Source organism: Sciurus vulgaris (assembly GCF_902686455.1).
Source record: "Sciurus vulgaris genome assembly, chromosome: 4".
Taxonomy (NCBI): domain Eukaryota; kingdom Metazoa; phylum Chordata; class Mammalia; order Rodentia; family Sciuridae; genus Sciurus; species Sciurus vulgaris.
In genome coordinates this window covers 129,162,421-129,174,356 of record NC_136464.1, presented here as the reverse complement: position 1 = coordinate 129,174,356, position 11,936 = coordinate 129,162,421, and the positions used below count along the sequence as shown (strand labels likewise).

At 32.7% G+C, this 11,936-nt stretch overlaps 1 pseudogene across 1 annotated transcript; it reads left to right on the top strand.

Moving 5' to 3' along the window:
• Positions 1–2,521: 2,521 nt before the first annotated feature.
• LOC306658976 (F-box/WD repeat-containing protein 12-like) lies at positions 2,522–3,688 on the top strand (annotated as a pseudogene). The gene has a single exon. The product of its transcript is annotated as an F-box/WD repeat-containing protein 12-like (transcript).
• Positions 3,689–11,936: the final 8,248 nt, after the last annotated feature.

Genomic DNA, 11,936 nt, shown 5'->3' with positions numbered 1-11,936 from the left:
TCAACTTGAAGAAAAATTGCTGAAAAGTTTGACAAGTGTTTTAGTATTATTACTTACCATCTATATTGAAAATGGTAAAGTGATTTGAGTGTATTATAGCATTGTAGAACTTACAAATTTTCAAATTCTACACATTGTAACATTCAGATAATATAAAGTGTAGGGCTCACAACTTTCACAGAATTTACCTGTGAGTTTTTGAAATGTTTAAAATAATTTGTATATTTGTTACAGAATGCTGGGAAATTAACTTTTTCTAAATACAGTTCTTCATGAATATTCAACAAGTAGTGAAATTAAATTGTGCATGGATTTAGTAGCTATAACTGTTGGAGTGGGCATCTAGGAAAGATAAACAATCACACATTGTGGAGGTTTTAATAACCAGGTTATAAAGTTGCAAGGAATCACTTGGATGAAGACTCTTATGAGCTCTTGGCCAGGTCTGTATATTTATATATACTTTTTTTTTTTTTTTTTTTCCGTGCTGGGGATTGAACCCAGGGCTTTGTGCTTGCAAGGCAAGCACTCTACCAACTGAGCTATCTCCCCAGCCCCCATATATAATTTTATTGATCAACATTTGATGTTATTTGTAAATATTTTTTTTGTCAGGGTCTTAAGCCCCTTGCTCTTCTTGACCAGAGACAAGGGAAGGGGACACTCCCCAACAAGGTCAGACCAGGATAGGTAGGGCCGACTGACCGCCCTCCCAGCCCTCCGGGTGGGACAATCAGATGCGTCAAGGAGAACTGTCACAGCAGGAATACTTTATTGAGGAAGTCACACAGCTTTTATGTAGGGTGGGGGCTAGGCAGGAACCATCAGCTTAAGGTCAGCTTAAGCAAGGCATGGGGGGTTCACAAAACTGATTATGCTCAGAGATTTGTGTCTTAAACTGAGCATTCTCAGAAATGTGCCCACTCCTAAATGTAATTTTCTATACGAATGTGTATAGATTCCCCAGTAAAATCCCCTTTAATGCTAAGTGAAATAATCCAATCCCAAAAAACAAAGGTAGAATGTTCTATCTGATACGGAGCTGCTAACACACAATAAAGGACTGGAAGAGAAGTTCAGTGGCTTAGATAAAGGGGAATGAAGGTAAGGGACGGGGATAAAAATAGGAAAGACAGTGGACACAACTTTCCTGTGTACATGTATGAATACACCATAATGAATTGCCATATCATGTACAACACAAGACTGTGATCCCTATTAAAATAATATATAATCTATGTTGTATAAATATATATTGTACTGTCAAGTATATCTAAATAGAACAAATTAAAAAATCATTTTGCTTTATTGAGGGGAGAATACTATTTTGAAAGTTAATCCTAGTGTTTGCCTTACTTGTGGAAAATAATAATTCTTTGCTCCTTCCTTGGTCTCCTGATTTTGCCTATTGGCTTTGCATTCACTAGGAGCAAATTCATTGCATGTTTGCTTTTTGGCCTGTTTCTAACCATTTTATTAGATGCTCTGTCATACTAGAAATCTAGAGAAATGAAACAGGCAAGAGATCTCTACTTTTGCAAGTGATAAAGCACTTTTTTTTTCTTAATTTGATTGGGATCATATAAAGATTACCAGTACCACAAGATAAACAGTGACAGTACACAAATTTTGCTTAAATATAAATAAATGCATCTCTTTTCTGTTCAAGTTGATGGAAAAGTTCTTTACTTGTTCTTTTAGATATATAAGACACCTAGATCTATTTGACATATTTACACAAACATGGAGTACATTTTATTCTAATTAAGATCCCATTCTTGTGGTTTGTACATGATGTGGAATTTCATTGGTTTTATATTCATATTGAACATAGGAAAGTTATGTTTGATTCATTCCCACTGTTTTTCCTATTCCTATTCCCTCCTCTCTTACCTTCATTCCCCTTTGTCTAATCCACTGAACTTCTATTCCCCCTCATTGTGTATTAGCATCCCCATATTAGGAAGAATGTTTTGACCTTTGTTTTCTAGGGGATTGGCTTATTTCACTTAGTCTGATGGTCTCCAGATCCATCCATGTCCCAGCAAAATTAATAAAGTCCTTTTTTATGGTTGAGTAATATTCCATGGTGTATATATACCACATTTTCTTCATCCATTCATCTGTTGAAGGGTATTTATGATGGTTCCACAGCTTAGTGATTGTGAATTGAGCTTCTATAAACATTGATGTGGCTCTGTCACTGCAGTTTGCTGATTTTAACTCCTTTGGGTATAAATTTAAAAGCGACATCTAGAAGACTAAATGTCAACTCGGGCCATGTAAAATGGAGATGCAGTTGCCTGATGTGCCAATGTTGAAAATCTTCTCATATCTGGATGCATTCAGCTTGCTATAGGCTTCAAAAGTGAACAAGAATTGGAATAAGATTGCAGAAAGTGATTTCCTATGGAGGAGACTGTGTCTAAAGAAATGGCGCTTCTGCAACTTCACCTATGAGCGTCTGGGCACACAGACATGGAAGCAGTTATTCCTCCACCAAACAAAGCAGGAGTGTCGGATGGCATGTGCACAGTCAGAAGACTTTATCTGCAAAGAAGCAGCTGAGAACCTTGGGATTTTGGGACCAGTGGCTTATCTCTCAGGAAGTGGCATCGCAGTAGATGGACAAGGAAAGTCAATCATTTGTATTGTGTCTTCAACGTGCAAGCTTTATACCTGGAATGTACAAGAGGGCACTATGATCTGGTCAAGCCCAGTACAGCAGTCCAATATCACAAATCTGGAGACCCTCCCTCAGATGCATCTTGCAATCACTGCGGATATGGAGAGAACTATCAAAGTTTGGAATTGTCATGACAGGGATCCTCTGGCTACTTGTACCATTACTCGAATCTGTTTTTCCTTGAAAGCTTTTCTCACAAAGAATGGACCATTCCTGATGGTGGGTGATTCTGATGGTAACATCCACACATTTACAATGCCTGAGTTAAGGGATATTTCTAAAGTCCATGCTTTTCAATATAGTGTTGATCTTCTACTCTACTCTCCCAACAAGAAATGGGTCTTTGCATGTGGGATACATCAACATATCTTGCCAAAGGTTTTTTTCACAGAGTGTTTACTGAGACCATCAGAATACAGCACCCCTCTGTATTTCACTGTCCCATTATCATGCTACAGAGGCTGCTGGACTCCAAGGAGAGAAAACAGGATAATGTTGATGTATCGGAGAGGTTCCCAAAAGAAAACAGGATTTACCACTTTTGATCTAACAGCAGAAAGTCCTTGGGGTAGAAAAGACATCCAAGCACATCAGATTGCAAGTTTCCTGTTGCCAGTTCATATAGACAGCCCTAATTGGATGGGAGTCGGTGATGGAAGTATTATTGTCTTTGAGAGTGGGTGATACCTATTCCTCTTCACTGTTAATGGCCTCATGCTGCAACGATTTGAGGGCCACCAGAGCACCATCAGCAACATATGGGTGGATTCTCTCCATGTCCTTGCTGCATCCGTGGATGGTTCTATACATGTGTACATGTGGGAAGAGGGAGGCCATTACCCATATCTCAAGAGGTGCTGTCACCTGGAATACCTGGGGAGTAGTCTGACACCAAGCTGCAACCAGGTCTCCAGGGCAATATGTGATAATGTGAGCATAGTACGAGTGGTGTCAAGAGTTCATGAATCCAACATTCTGGTGATGTATGCTTTGAATTCATAACATGGAAACCAATGGAATTAACTTTGATCCTCCTCCTCTTCTTCCTTCTCGATGTAATAAAGAAAATTCTGTTTGCAAAAAAAAAAAAAAAAAAAAAAAAAGCGATATAACTGGGTCAAATGGTGGTTCCATTTCTAGGTTTTTGATGATTTTCCATACTGCTTTCCAGCATGGTTGCACCAATTTTCAATCCCACCAGCAATGTGAGTGTACCCTTTTCCCCACATCCTTTCCAACATTTATTGTTGCTTATATTCTTGATAATTGCCATTCTGACTGGAGTGAGATGTAATCTCAGTGTAGTTTTAATTTGCATCAATGGAAAGATTCTCAAAGATGTTAAAATTGTCTTTTCCATTACAGTACATAAAAAACTAACAAAATGTTTTTAATATGAACCATAATTTTGTTTATGACTTAATAATTTATATGACTTGCTAGTCACTATTTTCTCCATGGAAAATTTAACTTCATTTTTTACATTGTCAGTGTTATAATATTTTCAGTCTTAAATTCTATATTACCATTTTATACACTTTTTAAAACTATTCATTGTGAATCATGTATTTATACTTCTTTTATACCGATAAATTAAAAAACAATAGGCAAACTAGGACTTTTAATCTGTAATAATTGTTCTGTCTCTTGTACTATTATTTGAATGTGTCTCACAAAATCTTATTTACTCAGTCATATTTTTAACATAAAAGAATGATCAGTTTTTCTTAGGCACTCAGTATTGAAATTGCATCTTCAAATAATGAATTTTATAACTAGCAACAGCTTATACAATACTAGGACTGTGAAATAAAAAGGAGTATATATATATATATCAAAAATTGATAATTAATAAAGTGAAATATGATTTCAACAATTTAGAGCATTTTAATAGACTCTATGGAGAAAATGTATTAGAAGTCCAGCTGTGTTTCTGAAAAGACTTTTCTTTTAATTTAACTTCAATCTATTTTATTTTAATGACAGTGCCAGTGGCTATTTTATGAACAGTTGCTTAGATTCAAATTACAATGTAACTTTCTAATTAAAAAGTTTAATTTCTTTTTAACTATAATAAAAATAATTACATTGTGTGAGCTCTTCAAACAATGCTTAGTTGTTCTCTACACATTCACTGCTTGTTGAATTCTCATTTTGAGAAAAACTTTGATTATGTATATTCCATAATACATGGATTTCTATGTTAAATGACATTTATTATTTTTGTAATTTCACACAATATTGTTATTAGTATTTTATATTCTTTTTCTACATGAGACAGCTTAAGGAAAAAGGTACATATCAATTTATTCACACAACTTTGGTAACACCCTCAGCAGTTATTTCTAGAAAGTTTTTAAGTGTTTTTAAACCTTTCTCTCTGAAGTAGTTTTTATTTTTGTAAGGAATATAAATAAGTTACTGGTAGAAAAATCATCCCTTTGCAAGGATCATATTTAGTCTTACTAATGAAATATCATTTATCATAGTCCTAAGGGCACAAAAAAATTTAACAAATATATATATATTTTTTTCCCTCTGTCTCTTGAATAGTATATTTTATACTATTTATGAGAACATCCTTAGCATTTGCCCTTTGACAGTAAAGTGTACTCTTACATTTAGCAATTAAAGTATATTAATAACATTTTACTATTTTTATACAACAATTGTAGTCGACCATGAACCAGACTATTAGATGCTTTTGTATAGAGTAGGTTGGAATAGCATCAAGAATTGAGGCTGATCAATTTCTGTGTGGCAGAGACCTGAGTATTGATAATGGGGAAATGTTTAGGTCCAGAGAATGAACATTGTATTCATTATGTGAAAATAGAGGTAATTGGTAGTTTTGACATAAAGTAAGTATTTGTAAAATCCAGACCAATGTAAAGAGGTACTGAAACACAGCACAAGTGAGCTGGGAATTGATAGTATTAGATTTAATCAGAAGAACAGTTTTTGTGACATGAATTCATTAGCAATTAGTAGCATACATAAGCAGTCTTAATCTGAACCTGACTGCACAACAGCCCAGTGTCCTTCAAGTGAGAAGGAAATTGATGATACTCTTGAAACAGAGGTTCAAGTATTAAAACAGAAGAATCAGTTGATAAGGATACAGACTCACAGTTTAGGCTGTAATATTTATGGTATTAAGATAAGTCCTCACATGTTGATACCTTACTTCACATATTTATATACAAAGGAATATGAAGAATACAAAATGTGTTGTAATTGAGTTGCTATTCCTTCCCAAAGGTGAGAAAGCTAAATTGTGTGATTTAGGGTATTTTTCTGGTACAATTCTATAATTTTTCTCTGAGTAACAATAGATGGTTGTACCCAGTTTTGATTTGGATTTTTAATTTCCCCTGATAAACATGTTTTTGTTGCTATGTATTAATTTTACTTACACATTGTCTTCAAAAATATTGTCTCTACATCTTCTTGGTTGTGGATAAACAATATTACTAAAATAATACATCTGCGTTAGATTAATCTAGTTATAGTACAATCACATAGATTATGTAATATATAGGTCTATATGTGTATAATATAAATAGCAGAAAATAAAAATACACATATAAATATGTTTCTTTTATATAAAATGGAACATGCTATACATACTTTTAAGCATTTTGTTTTCTTCCACTAAGAAGTTCAAAATGAAATTCATCTATTCACCAAGAATGAAATTAACATGTTCTTAAATTTTTAAAAAATTTTAGTTAGTAATATGCAAAGAACATTTTAATGTTTTAACATAAATAAACCTATCACAGTGAATGACAATTCTGTCCCAAAATAAATGAACAAAATTTGGAGAGACATTTCAGTGGATTATTTTGTGCGTTTAGGAAAATGCTCATCACACAAAATAAAGTATAATCAAACTAATGTTTCTTTGGACATTGTCACCTTGAATCCACTTTTATTTTATTTATATACCAGCAGCACAGCGTTTCAAATTTGCCATTAAAAGGTAAATCCATATCTTTTTCCTAAACTATTATGGCATCAACTCTCTATACCTGCTTTTAGCAGATATCTCCTTTTCAAAAGTGAGTATTTGCACATTTGAAGTCATGTGTCACATTTCTGCTCTACTGAATAGCATTGCTTTAAATCTCTTGGATCCCATCATCTTGTGCTATGTCAATCCACATTGGTTTCTCTATGTGACAAAATATACAGGGATGGAAGGTGACAGAAGAAATGTAATGCAATATGACACATCAGAAATTTAAAGGTAAAGAGATTAGCTATTTGGTGTCAAATTAGATAGGGAATGTCAAATTCAAAGTGAATCTGGCAGTTGCTAATGGAGTGAAAGATGCAGTATTCACCCTATCTATGAAAACAATGAATTCTGAACTTCATCACAACATATTTAGCTAACTCAGAGATACAGTTTGGAACTCAGAAAGTGTCTTGGAAGATCGTGAGCCTGCAGTGCACTTCAAGATCATTTTATGATGATACAGTTAAATGATGATTTGATTCACGTGATTCTTCAACAGAAAGTCAATATTATAATGTCATTGATACATGGATTTTCCTGTATTTAAAATATTATGATTTTTTAAATTATGATTTTTGAAAGAGAAGCAGTAATAGAATTATCTCATGTTATACCAATGCCTCTGTCAAATAAGCAAGAAAAGAAAAAACACTAAAACTATTTGGTTTGGGAAAAAAATAATCCTGATGTTTATGTAATACAGAATTCTGAAAATTTAGTTTGCATCTCTGGTATGCAGATTAAATTATTAAAATTGTAATTGATATAAAAGGAACTTGACTCCAGAAAAGAATAAAAAAAAAATCATACATTGCTCCTGTGCCTGGGTTTGAATTGTTTGGTGACTATTAGAAATCTCTGCCTACAGGTTTTTGCCCACAATGGAGTACAATGATCTTCCTGACTTAGGTCAATATACTCTATTATTTTGTTTAGAGAATTCTATTTTTGAATGTTATTATTAAAGCTTATAATCACCAATTCTTTCCATTGTGATATTTTGCAATAAAAATCGCTGGAAAATCTTTTCCTACTGTATAACCAGTGTCCTCTTTCAACGAATAATATTGTGAAAAAAACACATTTATTATATTTAAGAAAAGAGTATTTTACCTATTCATGCTCTAATTTATCTTTTCATTAGTATTTATCTCTTATCTCTAGATTGTTAAATATAAACAAATGATTTCTAATGTTGACTTTTAATCCTTTTAAAGGACACAAAGACACTAAGGCTCTAGGACTCGGCTGGAGCAAACTCTAAACTATTTCCTCCTTCAATTAAACTGTGTAGTTATGTTAATGTGAAGAGTTTAAAAAGCAATTTAAATACAAGTAGCACAGATTGATTACTTGAAAATCAACTATATCAGTTTCTATTTTTTGCTATTCTTAATCTGATATTTTTGTTGTTAGTTTTGCTTATTTTAGAAACCAGGGTATTTAGAAGAAAGAAAGGGATATAAAGGGATCTAAGGAATAAGTAACTGGTTTTGTGACTCTGGATGCATAATAATTTTTAAAGCAATAAGGATAAATTAATCAAAGATTAATGAAGGATTGTAAGAATTGGGGTTAGGTACTTAGACTATTCTAATTTTTCCTCTTCTCATCTCAGGTTAAAAATACTTATAATTAAAAAGGAGTATCCATTATATTACCAGAACTCTTCCCATTACTTGTGTTCTATTTGAAGACTTTATAAAGCAATTTATGAAGCAAAATTCACTAAAGGAGATCAAAAACTGTCATCCAAAGTGTCAAATTTAAAGCTATTATAAAAAAAATGTAAAAATCTTCAAGTTGAGTTTCCATTCATAGCAGTACCAATACCTTTTGTCAATATGGAGAATGTGCAATACAAACAACTCATTGTGAACCTGGGAGATTATTAATATATTTTTTGCATATATGGAAAAGTACTAAAATCACTCAGTATTCCACTCTGCCTACCTCTTTCTCAACCTCGTTACATTGAAATAATATTTATGTTTATAAAGTTTTTCTTTAATTTTTTAAATGGAATGCTTCAACAACTGATATGTTGTTTTGATACAGGTCAAAAACCCACTCTGTTACGATGCAAATGAATTTGCATCCATTATTTATTTCTAAGAAATCAATAGATGAAATCTAGTCTTTGGATCAAGTACTCCAAAATGTTAAATATATATGAATATGCAGTAAAAAACAACAGCAAAATTTTCTTGGTAAAGTCCCATTCTCTTCCAAGAGGACTTAAGAGAGATACTGGTATACGTTCTTCCAAAATAAAAATATATCTTTGTGCATGTGTGTTCGTGCGTGTGTGCTTATATGCTTGTGTTGTGTTCCTGGAGACTGAACCAAGGGCCTTGTAAAAGCTAGGAAAGTGCTCTACCAATGAGATACACACCCAGCTTGAGATACAAACATACTCTAATGTATCTACTCAGGTTATGTCAAATTGCAGGTAGACTTACTCAAAGGTCGCTTGTGAAGGATGCGCCTATGAACAATGGAATATTCATTCACAGGATATCCTGAGGGGGTTTGACTGGTGGTCTTGCTTAATTCCTGTGCCTCATAGATAAGTAAAAGTTCCATGAAATCTTTCTACTGATAAGATACATCTATGCTTGTTAAGTCTTGTGGTTTATCAATCTGTAAGGACCACCTTATAATTTACACATCAGAAGAGAGAAAAGTTGAATATTGTATACCTTCTTTGTGTATACAGAAATTAGAAGAAAAGGACAAGTTTTAAAATATGAACGCACTTCTTAAATGTACCTCTGGCACAGAAAAGTTACATGCTAATACTCTAACACTCCTTTGATTAAAATTATCAGATCCATACCACAAAGGAAGGGAATTTTTGAATAGAGTCTGGCTCAGCACCTATGCATTCAATCCATTATAAAGAGTTATAATTTGGATCTGAAATGTTTCCCAAAAGTACATATGTTGAAGGCTTGGTCCCCAATGCTGTAATGATCAGAGGTGGGACTTTTGAGAAGTGAATGGATCATGAAGTTTCTCATCTAAATGGGTTACTGTATGGATGGATTCATAAATAAAGGACTATTGAGAGGAGATGGAAACTGCTGGAGTAAGACCAGGCCCAAAGCTGTGAAGTGATCCAACCATGGATGAAGCCTCTGAAACTGTTAGATAAAATATATCTTCCCTCTTTCTAAGGTGATTTTCTTAGGTATTTTGCTTACAGCAATGCAAAACCATCAAAAGGAAGGATTCCTTTTAACTTCATTAATGCTATTTAATAATGCTAAAGTTATAGATTTTGATAATTATATTGCAGCATTTTAAACAGTTATCTCTGGTCTATTTATCCCTAATACAATTACACTACAAGAATATAAATTATAATTAGAATAATTCAGATCAAATACCTGAGCCTGAGATAGAGATTTAAAAGTTGTATGCATATAAATTCCACACTATTTATATAGAAGTACTTTGAATGCAAATTGTACAGACATCATGACAAATATAATATTTACACACAATATGCTTTTTAGCTAAATCTGTTAAAATATACTGAAGGTTAGTCAATATAAAATAGTATTTACTTGCTGATCTTCAAACATCATAATAGAAGTGGGAATGGCAATTATTGGTATGAAAGAATCAAAGGATGCTTTTCTATTTATTTGGAGATAAAGGAAGCTTTGCATTATAAACACCACCACCACACAACACACACACACACAAAGAAAGAAACAAAAAACAAAACACTCTTTATTTTTCCAGGGAAGTGTAAAAGAAAGGATTTTCTCAGCCAGAATCCTGTTTATAGCACAATTGACAAACTCATGGGACCCCTTTTAATGCCACCATGTTTTTTATTTTCTACACAGAGAATTAAAATTTAAACTCACAGCAATACCTGAAATTTAATTTTGTGTGCAACATAAAAATCTCAGTTGAAATAGTGTGTTCTTCCAAGTATATCATTTTGGTTTGAATCGAACTATACACTAGTTGAAAAATTGTCTTTCAGATGTTTTATAAAACACTGGATTTCATTGTTGTTCAACAGATAGTATATAATTATGTACCTCTTTTAAAATTTTTTGAGTCAAATTCAAGACTGGTGTTTATAATGTTTCTTTACAGGCAAGTCATATACTGGACATTATTTCTGCCTACCCAAGAGTTCTAAATATTAATCACCAAATTCTGAACTATGTTAAAACTTCTGCTGTTTAAGGTGATTTAAAAATAAGGAAGTCCATTGGAAAGCTTATTTTACACAACTAAAAAGAGAAAATGTCATAAAGCAGATTATAAAACAAAAAAGCACACCTTAGCACAATGGGAATTACTAGTGCATCCTGATATAAGATATGAAGATATATTCTTTCTATAATTCTTCCAAATCAACTTTTTTATATAGTAATTTAAATAAGAAGATACTGAGAATAAATACTTTACAAAATGCCAACTTCTATTTTGAGGGAAAAAAAGGGCGGGGAGGGTTAAATTGAAATCCAGAAAGAGTTATGTTTTAGTTCACAGTATATTTTCATACACTGAAAAACTCTATATTTTTATATATTATAAGAAAAATAGGTGAATATAGTTAGGAGATCATTTAAGGACACTAATTATTATAGCAGTAATTTGGTAGGTCTCATCCATTTGAAGTTATGACAAGTTCAAATTAAAAATACATATGTTGATACAAATTGTGTTTAGTTTGCTTTGAAAGAATCTACCTAAAAGTATATTTTGTGTGTTTTCTAAAATTTACAATGACAGCATCTGCTATTGTATTCATTATCAGACTATTTCAACTTGCTTTGAAAGGTTCTTGAACAGCCTTTTATACCATCTGCCAGTGAGATGAGAATGTTTTGCCTACAAAAATTATCATTTTTATGCACTCATTACAAAGTGGATAGTATGTCACCCTTATCACTTGCATGAGGACATAAGAGGCTGTTAAACTAGCTATGTTGCAAATATATGTATTTACATAATGTGATAAAGTATAATATTTAAGATACACAAGGCTAAAATGGATTTAAATCATTAAATTTTCCATATTTTTGGCCAGTGTCGTAATCCATAAAGGGCTTGGAGCCCTTGAAATTGATTTTGATTATAATCATTATGGTTTTTACAATGAAAAGTGACTTTGTTGGAGCATACCATCCCATCGAACTGTAAATGTAATTCCATGGACTAGGACCCAGCAATACTAATTCAATCAAATAGATA